This window comes from Anolis sagrei, chromosome 8, assembly GCF_037176765.1.
Source record: "Anolis sagrei isolate rAnoSag1 chromosome 8, rAnoSag1.mat, whole genome shotgun sequence".
In the NCBI taxonomy this organism is placed as follows: Eukaryota; Metazoa; Chordata; class Lepidosauria; order Squamata; family Dactyloidae; genus Anolis; species Anolis sagrei.
In genome coordinates this window covers 37,288,754-37,308,461 of record NC_090028.1, presented here as the reverse complement: position 1 = coordinate 37,308,461, position 19,708 = coordinate 37,288,754, and the positions used below count along the sequence as shown (strand labels likewise).

The 19,708-nt window shown below is 42.5% G+C and overlaps 1 protein-coding gene across 1 annotated transcript in view; it reads right to left on the bottom strand.

Annotated features, from left to right (window-relative positions):
* The window catches only part of ITFG1 (integrin alpha FG-GAP repeat containing 1), a 183,650-nt gene that overhangs the window by 145,048 nt on the left and 18,894 nt on the right, over positions 1 to 19,708 (bottom strand). The window lies entirely within an intron of this gene.

The following is a 19,708-nucleotide window of genomic DNA, read 5'->3' as shown; positions in this document are numbered from 1 at the left end:
TATGTCTTAAAGATACGAAAGTAATGGACTTTTTAAATTTAGAATTTAATTCTTTTTCATATTTCCCTAAAGGGAAAGCATATGAGATAAGATGGGTTTTTCTTCCCAATCTACTTTTTTTGTGCAACATTCTCTACTTTACTCCTGAATCCTGACGAGTGAATGGCTTTCATCCAAAGAGATATATTTGCCAATTTTAAGGGCACATGCACACATGCAATATAGTTTTTCTACCCTTCTTCAAGTTTTGAACTGCTGACCCGTGCTGTATGACAAGCTTTTCCAAACCTCCACCTCATTTCCAAAAGCATTTATGTACTCGTAAATCCTAGAAATAAATTACCACCTTCCTCGCTGGCCAATAAAGGCTCTCAGCAGTTTACCAAACAAATAATTTAGAGCACGCAGAGAGTGAAATAATGTCATACACCACCAGGCAAAGGCTTCACCATCAATAAATAAATAAATAAACCACTTTTTTTAAAAAAAGCAGCAGGAGATAACAAATTTGGTTTACTGTGTACAAACACTCAGCCTTCGATTCGCACTGTAGGAATGGATTAGGTTGAAAATGTCTGCCATCAGAGAAAAGAAAAATCTAAGTACCTTATATACTACGTTTAAGAATCATTGGTTGCCCTCTCCCCTCTTTGGAAGAACTTTATCGGTCCCGCAGCCTTTAGAAAGCTCAGACCATTTTTAGGGATCGATCTCAGCATATTTTTTTTCTGAATTACGAGGGTTGAATGAAAAGTAATGCCTCCACCTTCGTAACTCCTCAACAGATGGCAGTACTGGTATGCGGCAGGTACTGGCTTGTTCAGTAGACTCTCCTCTACAGTTCCATTGTGGCGGGAAGCCTTAGCATTGAACGGTTGTGTTGTTAAAGTGCGAAGTATGGAACCCTGTGCTGACGGTCGGTCAATGCGACTCAAGCAATATGCAGTCATTGAATTCTTGACAGCAGAAGGCGTCACCCCAAAGGAGATTCATCAGAGAATGCAAGCTGTTTATGGTGATTGAGCCGATGTGAGTTCTGTGCGTCGTTGGGTGAGTAAGTTTAAAGATGTTGAGGTGGGAACATCTGACTTGCGTGACAAAGAGTTGGACGTCCTGTGACAGCAACCACCGAGTTTCACAACCAAAAGGTTGATAGATTTACTCAGAGCGATCGTTGTATCACTCAGAGAGAAATGTCAAGCATAATCGGCATTTCACAAGAAAGTGTGGGTCACATTATTGCTTTGCTTGGCTATTGGAAGATCTGTGTACGATGGGTTGCGGGAACAGACTGTCGACTTCTTCTGTGACGGCTTCAGAAAACTTATTCATAGTTGGCGAAACTTTATCCAATTGTCTGGTGATTATGTGGAAAAGTGAATAGTGGTAGTTAAAGAGCACATTCGAAGGATTATTTCTACGTTTGATTTATTAAAATATTCCCATCTAAACCCAAGTTATGATGGTGGAGGCATTACTTTTCATTCAACCCTCGTACAGTATTGCCATCTGGCAGACGGTCCAGGGTGAGAAAGGCAAGGACTAACAGACTAAGAAACAGCTTTTAATCCTAGAGCTGTGGCTATGTTGAACTCCATGGTTTCATATTGATGTGGCATAGGGGGCTGTGCGGTGGTGGTTGAGGTGTGGAGGGATGGTTGTGTTGTTTTGTGGTGTGTGCTAGGGAAGGTATTTAGTTTCATTGTGCAATAGCACAATGACAGTAAAGTTGTTCTATTTTATTCTATTCTAAATCAACCTCATGTATAAGTCAAGGGGCAAGTTTGAGACCAAAATTATGGATTTTAATATGATCCATAGATAAGTCGAGGGACATTCTGTGGAGATAGGAAAACATAATTGCTCTCTGAGGCATTCAAAAAGGCCAGAAGGAGTGCCATGGTGGAAAGAGTAGAAGGACTGGTGCTTCTTTTAGGCCCTTCTGGGATGGAGAACACTCTTGCCTTTCATCATTGTACTCAGAGAAAGAGATGGTACAGTACTTCTCATGGACCTACATTTTTTTGGTTGATTGCTTTGTCTACAATTTCTAGACCAGATAACATGACATCCTCATTTCAGATAGTTAAGGTTAAGACACAGTGTGTCTGAGGTTGGAAGACATGGTAAACTGGGGTTAAATTAAACCAGAGGGGCACAAGAACTTGAAGGCTGGGAGGTGGGGTCATCCTTCTTTCTCAATGCTTATTGTTGTTTATTTGTTCAGTCGTTTCCGACTCTTCGTGACCTCATGGACAAGCCCATGCCAGAGCTCCCTGTCAGCCGCCACCACCCCCAGCTCCTTCAAGGTCAAGCCGGTCACTTCAAGGATACCATCCATCCATCTTGCCCTTGGTCGGCCCCTCTTCCTTTTTCCTTCCAATTTCCCCAGCATCATTGTCTTCTCTAAGCTTTCCTGTCTTCTCATGATGTGGCCAAAATACTTCATCTTTGCCTCTAATATCCTTCCCTCCAGTGAGAAGTCAGGTTTTATTTCCTGGAGTATTTATTTATTTATGATATTTATAGCCTGATTTTCTCAGCCATACGATGACTCAAGGCGGGTTACAGATTGGCACAATTTGAAGTCAGGCATTCATAAAAGTGCCATTAAAAACAATCAATATTACAATATAAAACATAAATAAAAACCATTAAAACATATAATCATCAGTGTCATCCTGTTAAAAACGTTCTCCAGTAACATTGTCTGGCCATTCCATGTTCATCATTCATAGTTCCATGTTATCTATTCTGCTGCATTCTCAAAAGCTTACTCAAAGAACCAGGTCTTTACTTTTTTTTTTTGGAAAATCAGGAGGGAGGGGGCCGATCTAATATCTTTGGGGAGGGAGTTCCATAGCCGGGGGGCCACCATTGAGAAGGCCCTGTCCTTCGTCTCGGCCAATCACATTTGCAAGGCAGGCGGGATCAAGAGCAGGGTCTCCTCAAATGATCTTAAGCTCCTAGATGGTTCATAGGAGGAGATACGTTCGGACAGGTAAGCTGGGCCAGAATCGTGTGGACTGGTTGGATCTTCTCGCGGACCAAGGTATTCTCAGAATTTTCCTCCAATCCCACAGTTCAAAAGCATCTCTCTTCCTTTGCTCTGCCTTCCTTACAATCCAACTCTCACATCCATAGGTTACTACAGGGAATACCATTACTTTGACTATGAAGACCTTCATTGCCAGGGCGATGTTTCTACTAGGTAATCCATGGTTCTAAAGTACTTACAAAACTAAAGTTCTGGTGGTGAAAATTTCAGAACTCTAACAAAACTCTCACAGTTTAATTATAAATGGCAGTTCCTGATTGGTTCTATCATAAAAATCACCAATAATGAAATAATAATTAAATTTTGAAAGCTTTGTTAGAGTTCTGAAATTTTCACCACCAGAACTTTAGTTTTGTAAGTACTTGAGATCCATTTAGAACCATGGATTGCCCAGGCCTAGTCTCTACTCTTCACCATTGTATTGAGATTGGTCATTGCTCTCCTCCCAAGAAGTAAATGTCTTCTGATTTCCTGGCTACCATCTGCATTTGTAGTAATCTTCGCACCTAGAAATACAAAAGCTGTCACTACCTCCACCTTTTCTCCCTCTATTTGCCAATCAGTCTGGTTGCCATAATCTTGGTTTTTTTAGTGTTTAACTGCAACCCAGCTTTTGCCCTTTCTTATTTCACCTTGGTTAGAAAGCCACTCAGCTCCTTCTTGCTTTCGGCCATCAAAGTGGTATCTAGTACAGTGTTATGTCTAAAGCAGTCCATCAATAAGTTCATTTACAGATGGGGACTTCAGAGGGAATATGTGGCCTCAAACCATCTGGCAAGTTCAACACTATCCTGCCACTACAAAACCAACAGTTGAAATATTGCCCACTGACCCAAGGAAATCCTCAGTTGAATGTTCAATGTTAAGCACAGCTTGCTCTCAAGCTATATAATTAACTATGTACAAACACAGCCTAAAGAAACTCTGTATTTCCCTGAAATTTAAAGAGCAAGACTACTGTTGATTTCCGATTTTTATAGCAAAGCTTTAAGACAATATTTCAAACTTTGATTGATTGATGGCATTAAGTATTAAACACTGCACCAAACAGAGATTATATTGGGCATAGATAACTGCAACCTATGGACAATACAGGCTATGCTTGTGTTTTAATCCTGAACTTTTCATTTAAATTTATAGGCATTAATTGAATCCTCTGCTGATGAATTATGTTTCCAATTATGCTGATCAACTGGGACTTCTCCTCTCGGATTTTCACATATAAAGCATGGCGCCAAGCATGGGAAAGATCATTTATTCTGGATGTACAATTTGTAGTTTTGCCATGAGCTACGGAAGAAGCCCCACTCCACACCAGCAGGCTTTAGAAATTCATTATTTTTATGTTCAGCACTTCATAAGCTAAACATTATTATAAGAAAGCCAATTAACTTCTCATTTACATTCAAGATCTGATTCTCTCCCTCTCTCTCTCTCTCACACACACACGCACACACACACAAACTAGGGAAAAATGTCCAAACATAAGCAAAACACTAACCCTTTACTAACTGTGTTACTCATGGATCTAATCTATCTATACACATAATAAAAGTGAAAAATGTCTATGTGTAAAAGTGAAAAATGTTGATGTGTTTATGTGGTGGAGGTGTCCACTTACACAGATAACCTCCCACCTCCACAAACAGGCTATAGTTCCAAATGCTGAGAAGCCTCCAAAGGCACTCTCTCAACTGACATTGCAGGTTACAACGAGCGCCATGAACATGTAATCCAAACGCTGCCAATGTCCTCCCAAAACACTACAGCTTACCATCCAAGGAATGCTTTCATTCGGGGAGAATTTCATCCACTCTCAGAATTTTCCTCCAACTTACTTACTTAGGTGATCCCTCGTTATCCGAGTAGGATAGTCTTCCAAGATCAGTGTCCTGGTGGGTCTGTAGGTGACTGTGAAGCCTTATTCTTGATATGCATCTTCTCCCTTCTGCGGTGAGAGCATTGGTTTCCAGGTGGAAGGCGGTGCTGGTCGGGGTTGACGTGTCTTCCTTTTGGCTGGTCGGGGTTGACGGTGCTGGTCGGGGTTGACGTGTCTTCCTTTTGGCACGTTTCTCTCTTTCACCCTCCATTTGTGCCTCTTCAAATTCTACAGCACTGCTTGTCACAGCTGACCTCCAACCGGAGCGGTCAAGGGCCAGGGCTTCCCAGTTCTCAGTGTCTATGCCAGAGTTGTTAAGGTTGGCTTTGAGCCCATCTTTAAATCTATTTTCCTGCCCACCAACATTCCGTTTTCCGTTCTTGAGTCTGGAGTAGAGCAACTGCTTTGGGAGATGGTGGTCGGGCATCCGCACAATATGGCCTATCCAGCAGAGTTGATGGTGGAGGACCATCGCTTCAATGCTTCTTCCAAGACGCTGACATCTGTCCGCTTGTCTTCCCAAGAGATTTGCAGGATTTTTCGGAGGCAGTGCTGATGGAATCTTTCCAGGAGTTGCATGTGACGTCACATGCGGAAAGCAGGGTTGGGAGGACAATAGCTTGGTATCCCTACGGATGTCCTGGTCCTCAAACACTCTGTGCTTCATTTGGGAAAATGCTGCACTCGCAGAGCTCAGGCGGTGTTGTATTTCAGTGTCAATGTTGACTTTTGTGGAGAGGTGGCTGCCAAGGTAGTGGAAATTGTCAACATTTTCTAATGTTACACCATTAAGCTGTATCGCTGGCATTGGAGAGGGATTGGCTGGTGACTGCTGGAACAGCACTTTGGTTTTCTCGATGTTCAACGACAGGCCAAGCTTCTTGTATGCTTCTGAGAAGGTGTTTACAGTGGCTTGTAGGTCTTCTTCTGAATGCGCACAGACGACGTTGTCATCAGCATAATGGAGTTCTATAACAGACATTGTTGTATCCTTGGTTTTGGCTTTCAGTCTTCTGAGGTTAAACAGCTTGCCATTTGTCCGACAGATGATTTCCACTCCGGTGGGAAGCTTCCCGTCAACAAGATGAAGTATCATAGTGATGAAGACGGAGAATAAAGTTGGGGCAATAACACATCCCTGTTTGACACCTGATTCCACCTTAAATGGGTCACTTTGGAAGCCATTGCTGTCCAAGACCGTTGCTACCTTCCTTTGCCCAGCCTTCCTTATGGATATTGCTATGGTGCTCTATTTGTACACAATAAAATCAATGAGCATCATATACAGTAATTTCTGGCACGAAAGCTTCCTTGTCTCCTTACTTAGAATCATAGAAGAGACCTTGTGGGTTATCCAGTCCAGACCTCGTGGATTATCCAACCTCATTCAAAGCACCCACAACAGATGGCCATCCAAGCTCTTTTTAAAAGCCTCCAAAGAAGGAGCCTTCACCACACTCCAGGGCAGAGAGTTCCACTGCTGAACAGCTCCCACTGTTAGAAAGTTCTTCCTCATGTTCAAGTGGAATTTCCATTCCTGTAGTTTGAAGCCATTGCTCCACGTCTTAGTCTCCAGAGCAGCAGAAAACAAGCCTGCTCTCTCCTCCCTATGACTTCCCCTCACATCTTTATACATAGCCCTCTTCATATCTCCTCTCAGCCTTCTCTTCTGCAGGCTAAACATGCCCAGCTCTTTAAGCCACTCCTCATAGGGTTTGTTCTCCAAACCCTTAATCATTTTAGTCTCCCTTCTCTGGACATATTCCAGCTTGTCAACATCTCCCTTTAATTGTGGTACCCAAAATTGAACACTGTGAATCCAGGTATGGTCTGACCAAGGCAGAATAGAGCATGGGGAGCATGATTTGGGCAAACTCTGTACAGGCCTGTGTTCAGAGCCCTTCCAGCTATGTGTGACCTCTGAATATGAATCAATGAAGTTACGCTCAGTGGTTTGGAATAGAAGTTCAGCAAGCACCACAGGTGTGAAACAACAAAGAGGTGGGTGGCAAAGAGGAGAACAGCATTTCAGAGCAAGCATTTTCATTTTTTGGGAAAGCTGCCTATTTGGTTTTTTGTTATCCGGTTTATTTACATACGAAGTCTGGTTTCTGGGAGTACAATGTGTGCATCTAGATTTCATTGAGTTGAGTTAAATCGTCTGTAATGAAGGAAAATAAGTACGTAAATGTCACATCCTATATCTCCTGTTGGAATAAATTGAAGCAATGGGTGTCGGGAAGAGAACTAAGTGGTTGTCTGCAACGATTTGACTCAACAGCAGTCAATGTAAATTTTAATGTGTGCTTTTCTTTTTAAATCTCTGTCACCATGTAAGCACTGTGCAAAGGGATAAACTGATGTGCTGCTGGCTGTTTGTTTGAGGGATGTTGGGGCCTTTGCGTAAGAGGCTCGGTGAGGAGGCAGTGGAGGAGAAACAGGGCAGGAAAGCAGTGGCAGCAACTCTGCCCTGCACATCGCTAATTGTAATGCAGGTAGCATCTCTCGGAACATGAGCCATGGCACGGTTTTGTTAACTAGCTCAATTCCTTTCTGCCTAGCAAAAAAAATATATGGTAGTTTGCCCAGTAGTTTATAAGCCACTTCCTCAACTCCTTTTCATTACAAGATGGTGTAAAACAAAACTGAAATTCGGTTTGCAGACTAATAACTTTGCGTAAGAGGCTGCCAAAGACAAATTAAAAATACGGTAAGGTTAGATAACACTGGAACCTGGAATAAATTTGCAATCGATATAAATAAAAATGTAATGTTTGTTTGTGGGATTAACATAACTCAAAAAACACTGGACGAATTGACACCAAATTTGGACACAAGACACCTCTCAGGCCAACGAGTGACCATCACTCATAAAAATATTGAAAGACACAGCAGAAGAGACTTTAAAAGCCAAAAACAAAAAATACATTACAATTCATGCGCAAGACCACATATATACACAAACACACATATATATACGTATACACATATACAGAAATATATACACACATATGCACACAAAAAACACATGCACAAAAAGAGGGAGGGGAGGAAGGAGAGAAGGAGGGAGAGAAAGAGGTAAAGAAGGAGGGAAGGAGAGAAGGAAATTAAGAAAGGTAGAGAAGGAAGGAAGGAGAGAAGGAAATAAAAAAGTGAAAGAAGGAAGGAAGGAGAGAAGGAACAAAAGAGAAAGAGGGAGGGAAGGAAGGAAGGAAGGAAAGAGACAACAAAGGATAGAACCAAACAGCAAAGGAAGCGAGAAAAGAAACAGATAGAGAAGGAAGAAAGAAGAAGGGAAAGAGGAAGGGAAAGAAAAAGGGGGGGGGGAGGGAAGGAAGGAAGGAAGGAAGGAAAGAAAGAAAGAGAAAAAGAGGGGGGAGAAGGTTGGCCACAGCAACGTGTGGCGGGTACAGCTAGTCTATATAAATAAAAATGTAATGTTTGTTTGTGGCATCAACATAACTCAAAAACCACTGGACGAATTGCCACCAAATTTGGCCACAAGACACCTGCTAACCCAAGGAGTGACTATCACACAAAAAATGATTTTGTCATTTGGGAGTTGTAGTTGCTGGGATTTATAGTTCACCTACAATCAAATAGCATTCTGAACTCCACCAATGATGGAACTGAACCAAACTTGACACTCAGAACTCTTATGACCAACAGAAAATTCTGGAAGGGTTTGCTGAGCATTGGCCTTGAATTTTGGAGTTGTAGTTCACCTACATCCAGAGAGCACTGTGGACTCAAACAATGCTAGATCTGGACCAAACTTGGCACAAATAGTCCATGTGCCACAATATGCACACAGATGGAGTTTGGGGGAAACAGACCTTGACTTTTGGGAGTTGTAGTTACTGGGATTTATAGTTCACCTAGAATCAAAGAGCATGCTGAACTCCACCAACAACAGAATTGGGGCAAACTTCCCACACAGAACCCCCATGACCAACAGAAAATACTTAAGGCCATTGAGTCCAACTCCCTTCACCAGAGCAAGAAAACGTAATCAAAGCCCTCCTGACAAAGAGCCATCCAGCCATAGATATAGATAGATATGATTCACACACACACAGATATAGTATCCTGGATTTGAAAGTGATAATTCTATGTTGCATATTCCAAAGTAGGCAAACCAGACACTCTCCACATCAACACTGACAAAGGAACAGTAAGAAATACTACTTACCCACAAGCATAAAGAAATTACATATATTAGAAACCAACACTTTCTCATTACTTTATTTTCCAGATCACCAGACTGGGCCACAGCAACACCTGACAGGGGACCGCTAGTACTATCCCATAAATACCTTGCTGATTTTGTTGTGTTTTCATTTTTTCCCCTTAGTGCCCAGTCTACACCCAGAATGCTCTCCCCATGGAGATTTGGCGAAGTGTTGCCGTCATTACTATCTTCTGGACAGGAGGCGAAGTTGGCTCTGTTTTCCCAAGCTCTTAATGGCAATTTAAGCTTTTAATTGTGCTTAATACCAGTCATTACTTTAGTCTCTATAGTACTGTTGAATTTTCTTTTCTTCATTTTAGTGCTGGTTAATTAGCTTCGCTTGCTCTTAATTTTCCTTGCAATGACTTTCGAAAACTTTATGTACTATCTTTGAAGCAATTGGCGGGCAAAGGTGATAGGAATCTTTTCAACAACAAACCTATGTTTCCATATTGTAGTCCCTTCAACTGCTGCCTTTTAGAGGATGGTTCCATGCAGATTCGCTTGGAAGGGCATTTCTTTTGAGGCAGCCTCCTTGTGCCATTTTTCTATCTGAGAGAACATCCTACTTATCCCTTGTCCAGATACATTAAACTGTTATCTCACCCAGTATTTTAAATTTTAATCTATTGGAACTGGCCCTGCTCACTGAGATTGATTTTCTTGTCTTAAATGTGCGATTTTATATTGTTGATGTATTATTTATAATGGGTTTGTATTGTATTTTTATATCTTTATATTTATGATGTGTTTTGTTGTATATTTATGTATTGCATTGTTGGGTTTGGCCTCATTTAAGCCACCCTTGTCTATAAAGCTATTGTCCTCCCAACCCTGCTATATGCCTGTGAGACGTGGACTGACGTCACATGCAACTCCTGGAACGATTCCATCAGCGCTGCCTCCGGAAAATCCTGCAAATCTCCTGGGAAGACAAGCGGACAAACGTCAGTGTGCTGGAAGAAGCAAAGACCACCAGCATTGAAGCGATGGGCCTCCAACATCAACTCCACTGGGCCGACCACGTTGTCCGAATGCCTGACCACCGTCTCCCAAAGCAGTTGCTCTACTCTGAACTTAAGAACGGAAAACGGAATGTTGGAGGACAGGAAAAGAGATTTAAAGATGGCCTCAAAGCCAACCTTAAAAACTCTGGCATATACACTGAGAACTGGGAAGCCCTGGCCCTTGAGCGCTCCAGCTGGAGGTCAGCTGTGACCAGCAGTGCTGCAGAATTTGAGGAGGCATGAGTAGAGGGTGAAAGAGAGAAACGTGCCAGGAGGAAGGCGTGTCAAGCCAACCCCGACCGGGACCGCCTTCCACCTGGAAACCAATGCCCACACTGCGGAAGAAGATGCAGAGCAAGAATAGGGCTCCACAGCCACATGCAGACCCACAAGGAAACCCATAATGGAAGACCATCTTACTCGTCCAATGAGGGATCGCCTAAGTAAGTAAGTAAGCCGCCCTGAATTCCCTTAGGAAGATGGTGGTGGGGTACAAATAAAGTTTTATTGTTATTCTTGTTATTATTATTATTATTATTATTATTATTATTTAGGAATCTCAAAGTCTTCTTTCATGTATTGTTGAAGGCTTTCATGGCCGGAATCACTGGCTTGTTGTAGGTTTTTTCGGGCTATATGGCCATGTTCTAGAGGCATTTTCTCCTGACGTTTCGCCTGCATCTATGGCAAGCACCCTCAAAGGTAGTGAGGTCTGTTGGAACTAGGAAAATGGTTTATATATCTGTGGAAAGGCCAAGGTGGTACAAAGGATTCTTGTCTGCTGGAGCTAGGTGTGAATGTTTCTTTCATGGCTCTATGGTCAACTTCTGGAGGAGCTACAAATGCCTAGGGAAGTGTTATCTCTAGTTCTCCAGCACAAGTCTACAATCAACTGGTGAAAACACATCAATCAAATCCACAAATAATGAAATCTGCAAAGGTGAAATACACAAATGTGGAGGGCCAACTGTATTTGGAAATGTAGCTAGGAGAAAAAGGAGGAGCTTACACTGGCTTGGATTTGAGATGACTAAATAGAGAAAGTTGTGCATAAAAGATGATGTACTTCATTAAAAAAATACAATGATGGGTCTGTGAGTTTTCCAGGCTGTACGGCCACGTTCCAGAAGCATTCTCTTCTGATGTTTCGCCTGCATCTATAGCAGGCATTGTCAGAGGTTGTGAGATCTGTTGGAAATACTTAAAAACAGGGAAATTCTAGAAAATAAACAATCAGTAATAATAATAATAATAATAATAATAATAATAATAATAATAACTTAATTTTTATACCCCGTCAACCATCTCCCCTAGGGGACTCGGGGCGGCTTACAAGGGACAAGCCCAAGATTACAATTAAAACACACATGTAAAACACCTTAACCAATTAAAACATCAGAAAAAAAAATAACAACACAATTGAAAGCAATATAAAAACAATATGGCTGAAAGGAACATAGTTGAGGTACAGATTCAATGAGTGCAATACATTTTTTCAGGAGTGCAGGAAAGTGCAACAATACAATAAACTGGGCAGGAAAATCAGGACCAGCTAATCACCTCCCAACAAAGGATCCCTCAGGCAATAACCAGTCAGACTTTGAAACTGCAAGGCCATAAAATGCTAATCAAGGTAGGCAATCTCAAGATTCACACTTGCCTCAAACAGACAAGAGTTCTTTCTCCCATCCTGGACATTCCTCAGATATATGTTGCCAAAGTGAGACAAATCACCTTCCTTATCGCAGCTGCTCCGACCTCTCAAGTTCTATTTGAAAGGCACAAACTGGTAAAGACACTGGACTCCTTCAGCTTTCACCAGAAAGCGGCACTTATATTTATTTACACAATATATACAAGACAATCACCAATCATATCTGCTCACATCTCGGCACACTTCAAGAAGCACATTCCTCTCTTATTGCTCCTTCTTCATCTAGCCAACACAGGAACCTCCAAAAGTGACACTCTATTTATTTATTATTTACTAGCTGTACCCGCCACGCGTTGCTGTGGCCAACCTTCCCTCTTTCCCTCCTTCCTTCACTCCCTCTGTCCTTCCTTCCTTCCTTCCTTCCTTCCTTCCTTCCTTCCTTCCTTCCTTCCTGTCTTTCCTTCTCTTCTTCCTTCCTCCTTTATCTCTTTCCTTCCTCCCCCCCTTTTCCCTCTTCTGCTTTCTTCCTTCTCTCTTTCCTTCCCTCCCTCTTTCTCTACATCTTGCCCCCTTCCTTCGCTCCCTTTCCTTCCTTCTTTCCCTTTTTCTTTCCTTCTCTCCTTCCTTCCTTCTCGAATTTTCCTTCCCTCATTCTCTCCTTTCTTCCTTTTCTACCTCTTTCCTTCCTTCCCTCTCTCTTTGCTTCCATGCTTCGTTCTCCATTTCCCTCTTTCTTTCCCTCCCTCTTTCTTTTCTTTACTTTTCTTTCTTTCTTTCTTTCTTTCTTTCTTCCCTTCCTTCCCTCTTCCTTCCCTTTTTCTGTATTGTCATTTAGCTTTTCGTCATTTACCTTTTGGGGGCTTTTAAAGTCGCTCCTGCTGTGTTTTTCAGTGTTTTTATGAGTGAAGGACATACATTGGGTTGTTAGGTGTCTTGTGTCCAAATTTGGTGTCACTTCCCCCAGTGGTTTTTGAGTTCTGTTAATCCCACAAACGAACATTACATTTTTATTAATATAGATTTGGAGCATTTCTACGCCACCCTTCTCAACCCCCTGGGGGGAACCTACCAATACTACACATCTCTATGTTTTAACCAATGCATTTCTGAAACCATACAGTTTAACTATAAGCAATTTTCATACTAGAAAACAATATACACCCTCAGTTCTTGTGGGTTTTTTCGGGCTATATGGCCATGTTCTAGAGGCATTTCTCCTGACGTTTCGCCTGCATCTATGGCAGGCATCCTCAGAGGTGAGGTGACCATATAGCCCGAAAAAACCCACAAGAGCCATATAGCCCGAAAAAACCCACAAGAACTGAGTGTTTCCAGCCATGAAAGCCTTCGACAATATACACCCTATTTGCCTAGTTTCCAACACACCTCACAACCTCTGAGGATGCCTGCCATAGATGAAGGCAAAACATGAGGAGAGAATGCTTCTAGAACATGGTCAGACAGCCCAGAAAACTCACAGCAACCCAGTTGCCTTCGATAATACATTAAATACAACGATGCTTGGTGAAATAGAAGGCTATGGGGAAAAAAGGAAGACCACATTACAGGTGGAGAGACTCAATCAAGGAAGCCTCCAATCCTGAGTTTGCAAGACCTACGTAAAGCTGTTGACAACTTGGTGGTTTCTCATTTATGAAGCCAAATTGATGGCAATTTAAACCATCACCTCCTAAGCATCCTTGGAGGTAATAGAACTGGATTTTACACCTGCTCAGCAGAAAATAACATCCACCTAGTAAGCTACTCATTATGGGAACTTGCGGCCCTATTATTTCAACTTCGCAGCCTCGTCAACGTGCCCAGAACCGCCCTGCTTTTGTAGCACTAAGGCTATAGAAAATTAGATACTCTATGCCACAGAGATATTTATAGGATTCTACTGAGAAATTCATGACAATTTTAGTAGTAAATATATCTCACCCAAATGATGTGACTTTCTGGCTATGCAGAAGAGGAAATGTATTCATGCGAATGTGTAAATATCCCTAGAGACTAACCTGACCCCTTTTGGACCAAATCATGGAAACTTTCTTAATATCTTAGTACTTTCACATGTTTAGTCAGGTATATATTTGTATACATTTGTAATTTGTGATCATTTTAATAGGATAGAATATTTATTCATAGCTACATATCGTCCAAAGAATAATACTACGAAAGGGCACCAGAATAACTAATTTGATGCACACAGCAGTTTTCGTCTGGGTTCCAAACAAGAACGTCCCTTTCACGAATACTCCATCTTCCATCAATACTCCCGCTTCCCATTTCTGCTTTATTTCCCTATCAGCAATATTATCTTCCAAATTGAGCACGTTGTGGCACAACTGGTTAAACCAGGGGTCCTCAATTTTTTTAAACAGAGGGCCAGGTCACAATCTCTCAAAATGTTGGAGGGCTGGATTATAATTTGAAAAAAATACTCGTATAATTTGAACATGCATAATATGCACACTGCACATATCTTATTTGTAGTGCAAAAAACACTCTAAAATACAATAATTAAAATGAAGAACAATTTAAACAAATATTTATCATTTATTTCATATCAAATGCATTGCATAAATTAGTATAAAACTGATAAAAATAAAAGGAGCACAGGTGGGTATATATCCTTTGACCAAAAACGGGCAACAGCAATGGCATTGTCCATAGCCTCCACCAATTCTTCCTCTGTACATGAGGCAGGGCACAGTGGACAAGCATACAGATGCGGAGTTGTCTGTTCTGCTCCACAGTCACACAAGGTGTGGGATTCTTTTAGGTCGTGCCATTTTGCCAGGTTGTCTTTTGATCTGCCCACTCCACTTCTGAGTCTGTTCAGAGACTTCCAAGTTGCCCGTTCTTGGTTTGCCCCTGAAGGAAGACCCTCCCTTATGGGGGGGGGGGGCATCCAGCTGCAATTTCCTGGTTTAGCTGCCCAGAGGGATACCCTTGCTGTTGCTGGGGGGATGCTGGGGTAGTATAACATATAATTTCAATGGGCCTGCTTTTGTCTGATGCAATAGGATTGTTGCTGTTGTTGTGTGCTTTCAAGTCATTTCAAACTTAGATTGACCCTGAGCGAGGGGTGGGTTAATGATCTTAGAGGGCTGTATCCGACCCCTGGGCCTTAGTTTGAGGACCCCTGGGTTAAACCCTTGTGCTGGCTGAACTGCTAACCGAAAGATTGGTGGTTCAAATCCAGGGAACGGGGTGAGCTCTCATCTGTCAGCTCCAGCTTCCCATGCGGGGACATGAGAGAAGCCTCCCACAGGATGGTAAAACATCCGGGCATCCCCTGGGCAATGTCCTTGCAGACGGCCAATTCTCTCACACCAGAAGCGACTTGCAGTTTCTCAACCCGCTCCTGGCACGAAAAAAAATCATCCCAATTCAGGCCTCGATCTGTTTCCTTGGGAAATCCCTCTTCTTTTTTGTACTTCAGCAACCTTTGGGGTTGCAACTCTAGCATGCTGATGCCTCCCTCTTTTGTTGAGGACATTTCGATTGTATGAGGACTGACATTCAGATAATGCAACCCGCATACTGTATTTTACCTTTAGTTTGTTTAACTACACACCCCAGTTATGGCCCCAGTTATCCCGAAATGAATTATTTCAACATCACAGAAAGATGCGGCAAGGATTAGAAAGACGTGAATGAACTGCAGGCTGTAGGTATAAGTTGTTACTGAGTGGTAGTTTTCTCCCCTGCAATAAAGTGTTTTCAGATCAAAAAGGAGATGATCGAAGAGATAAAAATAAAAGCTGAGAAAACACACCGAGTCTTCCAAAAGTGTATTCAACACAAAGGGCTTCCTCTATTCAAAATCAAGTGGTGTTCACATCCCTGCTATCTGTGTGGAGTCCATTATTTTAAACTGCAGCCATTTTACACCCAAGGAGATATGGCAGCCGCTATACATTTGGACATGGTTGTTTTCCCATTTTGTATTTATCTTGTTCTCAGTCTCTGTATATAGAACACTTTCTGAATTTGTGTACCAGCGCACAGAAATATATGGCGCGGGTCAAGGCTATTAATTCTGCTGATAAAGAGTCTAAGAAAGGAGTAATTCTTGAAATAATAAATCTGCTTTCACAACAAAGTTAACATTCCCTGGGATTCAGAGAACAGCAGGAGGAAAAATGTAGACTCCTCAAAGAAGGTGAGGTTATTATTGTTCTTGCTAATTTTAAGGTAGTTAATCAGATCTTAAGTGACATTAGGGTCTAATGTCATTAGGGATTGTGGCGCAGCTGGCTGAGTTGTCAGCTGCATTAAGATCACTCTGACCGAAAGGTCATGAGTTCAAAGCCAGCCCGGGTTGGAGTGGGTTTCCAACCTATTGTGTAGCCTGTTGTCGACCTTTGCAACCCGACAGACAGTTGCATCTGTCAAGTAGGAAAATTAGGTACCACCTTAAAGTGTGGGGAGGCTAAATTAACTAATTTATGAGGCCATAAAAAGACTCCAGCAAAGCACTCCAGCAAAAAAGCATGCGGGGAATGCGGAAGTACTTCATCAGTGTCACAGATGGACGATGAAAGCGACTGTTCCCCTGGCGGCCAGAAAAAGTTAAATAGCCTATGTGTATGTCTGTATATGTTGTATGTCAAAATTGGCATTGAATGTTTGCTATATATGTGTACACTGTAATCCGCCCTGAGTCCCCTGCGGGGTGAGAAGGGCGGAATATAAATGCTGTAAATAAATAAATAAATAAGTCCATGTCAAAGGAACTTAGAATTAAAAACAATGACTTTTCAACAGGGAACCTCTAGATTTCAGATGAAAAGAATTCAAGCTTGCTAAGTTTTTTTTTCTATGGTCACCTGAACTTGCTCTAAAAACATATTAAAGCAGCATTTCTCAACCTTGGGGTTGGGACCCCGGGGGGGGGGGGCACAAGAGTGTTAAAGAGGTGTCGCCAAAGACAATCAGAAAACACATATTTCTGATGGCCTTAGGAACCCCTTTGGCAGAGAAAAAGCTGAAGATCTCTCCGTCTGCCCTTCTCTTCCTTTTTGGAAACAGATGGCAGATCCTCCCACCAAAAGCCTTCCTCCTGCTGTGATTGGCAGGCTTATCAATTGGCCTCTCAGACAAGGGGAGGGCTATTTCTGAGACTTCAAGTGGGGAGAGGAAAGCAGGCATGCTTGGCACATGGCAGCGTGGTGCGCATGTGCATGCGAGGCTGGAGGAGACTCTCACCAGCCAGTCCCTTCAAGGCATGGGGGTTCTGTGTAGAAAGTCTGACCCAATTCTATTGTTGGTGGAGTTCAGAATGCTCTTTTATTGTAGGTGAACTACAAATCCCAGCAACTACAACTCCCAAATGTCAAGTCTATTTTCCACAAACTCACATGTGAGCATATTGAGTATTCGTGCCAAGTTTGGTCCAGAACCATCATCAGTCTGAATTCGGAAGTCCCAGAGTAGTATGAACTGTAACTTTTTTAGGCTTGTGATCCTACCAGTTTTTTCTCAGAGGCAGATTCTATTTGTGGCACAAGTTCCAATAGATCATCTGAGCAATGGTTTCCCTTGACATTAAGTCTAGTTGTATCCGATTCTGGGTGTTGGTGCTCATCTCCATTTCAAGGCTGAAGATCCAGCATTGTCTGTAGACACCTCCAAGTTCATGTGGCCAGCATGATAGCATGGAGCGCTGTTACCTTCTCGCAGAAGCGATACCTATTGATCTACTCACATTTGCATGTTTTCGAACTTCTAGGCCTAACAGCAGGTGCTCACTGTGCTCACTGAATTCGAATCACCAACCTTTTGGTCAGCAAGTTCAGCAGCTCAGCAGTTCAACCTGCTGCATCACCAGAGGGACAAATACAACACAATAAAACAGATAAGATACAGAATCCAGAAAGCTATTTTTAATACATCCAAGAGTTTCACCATGTCCAGGGGGATTATTTTTGCTCAGAAAAGCAAATGACCGTGCCCCCAAACCCACGGTTTTGAAACATGCAACACCCAACCAAACTTCTTTGGCTCTATGAAACCAGCTGCACGTTTTCTTGAGCCTCGGCTAAGGCACAACGCGGTACGGCTTCTTTTGAGGAGGGAGTCAACACAATGGCAGTTTGAAAACAGATTAGGCTAAAACCAAAATTGGCATTGGGACGTTCAGGCAGCAGATGTCTCCCCTTGCACTCTTTTTCAGACTACACTTTAAATCTGTTAAGCTGTTTATAATGATATAACTGTCAAAAAATAGTTTAGCTGGCTCAACGACTTTTCTACATCTGTTGCAAAAATGAACAGCGCATCCATTTCTCCTGCCCCTTCTTATTTGAATTCATCTACTATTATGCTAAAGATATTTTTAGTCTTTAAAAGCATGTATTTCCTTCAGGTCCCTGCTGAACCCCCTTCTTTCTCTCTTATCCCTTTTGGACACTTTAAACGCTTCGTCCCAATGTTATAACACAATTACTCAAATACAAATAGTTTATTTGTATTTCTTTAATCACTTCTGTATTGCCCAGGAGCTATAGCTCCATTGGGAATTTGTAAAGTAAGATTGAAACAAGAAAATAAAGAGCTGATGGTTTATTTTAATTGTGTCAGAAGCAACTTGGGAATATACTGCAAGTCGCTTCTGCTGTGAGAGAATTGGCTGACTGCAAGGATGTTGCCCAGGGGATGCCGGATATGTTACCATCCTGTGGGAGGCTTCTCCCATGTCCCCGCATGCAAAGCTGGGGCTGACAGACGGGAGCTCACTCAGTCTTGCGGATTCAAACCACCGACCTTCCGGTCAGCAGTTCAGCTGGCACAAGGGTTTAACCCATTGCATTCCCGCGGCTCCATCAGCACTGAGCTGATATACACTGCAAGTCGCTTCTGCTGTGAGAGAATTGGCTGTCTGCAAGGATGTTGCCCAGGGGATGCCGGATATGTTACCATCCTGTAGGAGGCTTCTCTCATGTCCCCGTATGGGGAGCTGGGGCTGACAGACGGGAACTCACCCAGTCTCGTGGATTCAAACTTCTGCTCTTCAGGTCAGCAGTTCAGCCAGTACAAGGGTTTAACCCATTGCGCGCCCGCAGCTCCATCAGCACTGAGCTGATATACACTGCAAGTCGCTTCTGCTGTGAGAGAATTGGCTGTCTGCAAGGATGTTGCCCAGAGGATGCCGGATATGTTACCATCCTGTGGGAGGCTTCTCTCATGTCCCTGCATGTCTCATGGGGCTGACAGACGGGAGCTCACCCAGTCTCGTGGATTCAAACTCCAGTTCTTTAGGTCAGCAATTCAGCCAGCACAAGGGTTTAACCCATTGCATCCATGTGGATCCATCAGCACCAAGCTGATGGTGCTAAACACACATATAATATCACTGCTGTGTGCCTAGGACAGTGTCATATACCACGATCAGAATGGAGTTGCCTCGATCACAGGAATAGAGTTGGTTATGACAGTGGTGTTGCCAAGTCAGGTAAAGAATGATAAAGGCATTTACTGGCCCAGAGGAGTGCTTCATTGCAACAAATTCAAGATAAGACTGACATTCAGGTTTTAAATGCTTGTTGTTATTGTTACTGTTTATTGTTTACCTTTGTTTATGACATTTATTTTAACTGTTGTATTGATTGTTTTCTTATTGCTTTTACTGTTGATGTACTTTGGGCACATGTAAGCCGCACCGAGTCCCTTGGGGAGATGGTAGCGGGGTATAAATAAAATTTTTATTATTATTATTATTGGGTTGTTGTAGGTTTTTTTGGGATATATGGTCATGGTCTAGAGGCATTCTCTCCTGACGTTTTGCCTGCATCTATGGCAAGCATCCTCAGAGGTAGTGAGGTCTGTTGACTCTTTCAGTTAAGCAAGTTGGACATCTCTTCCAGAATTG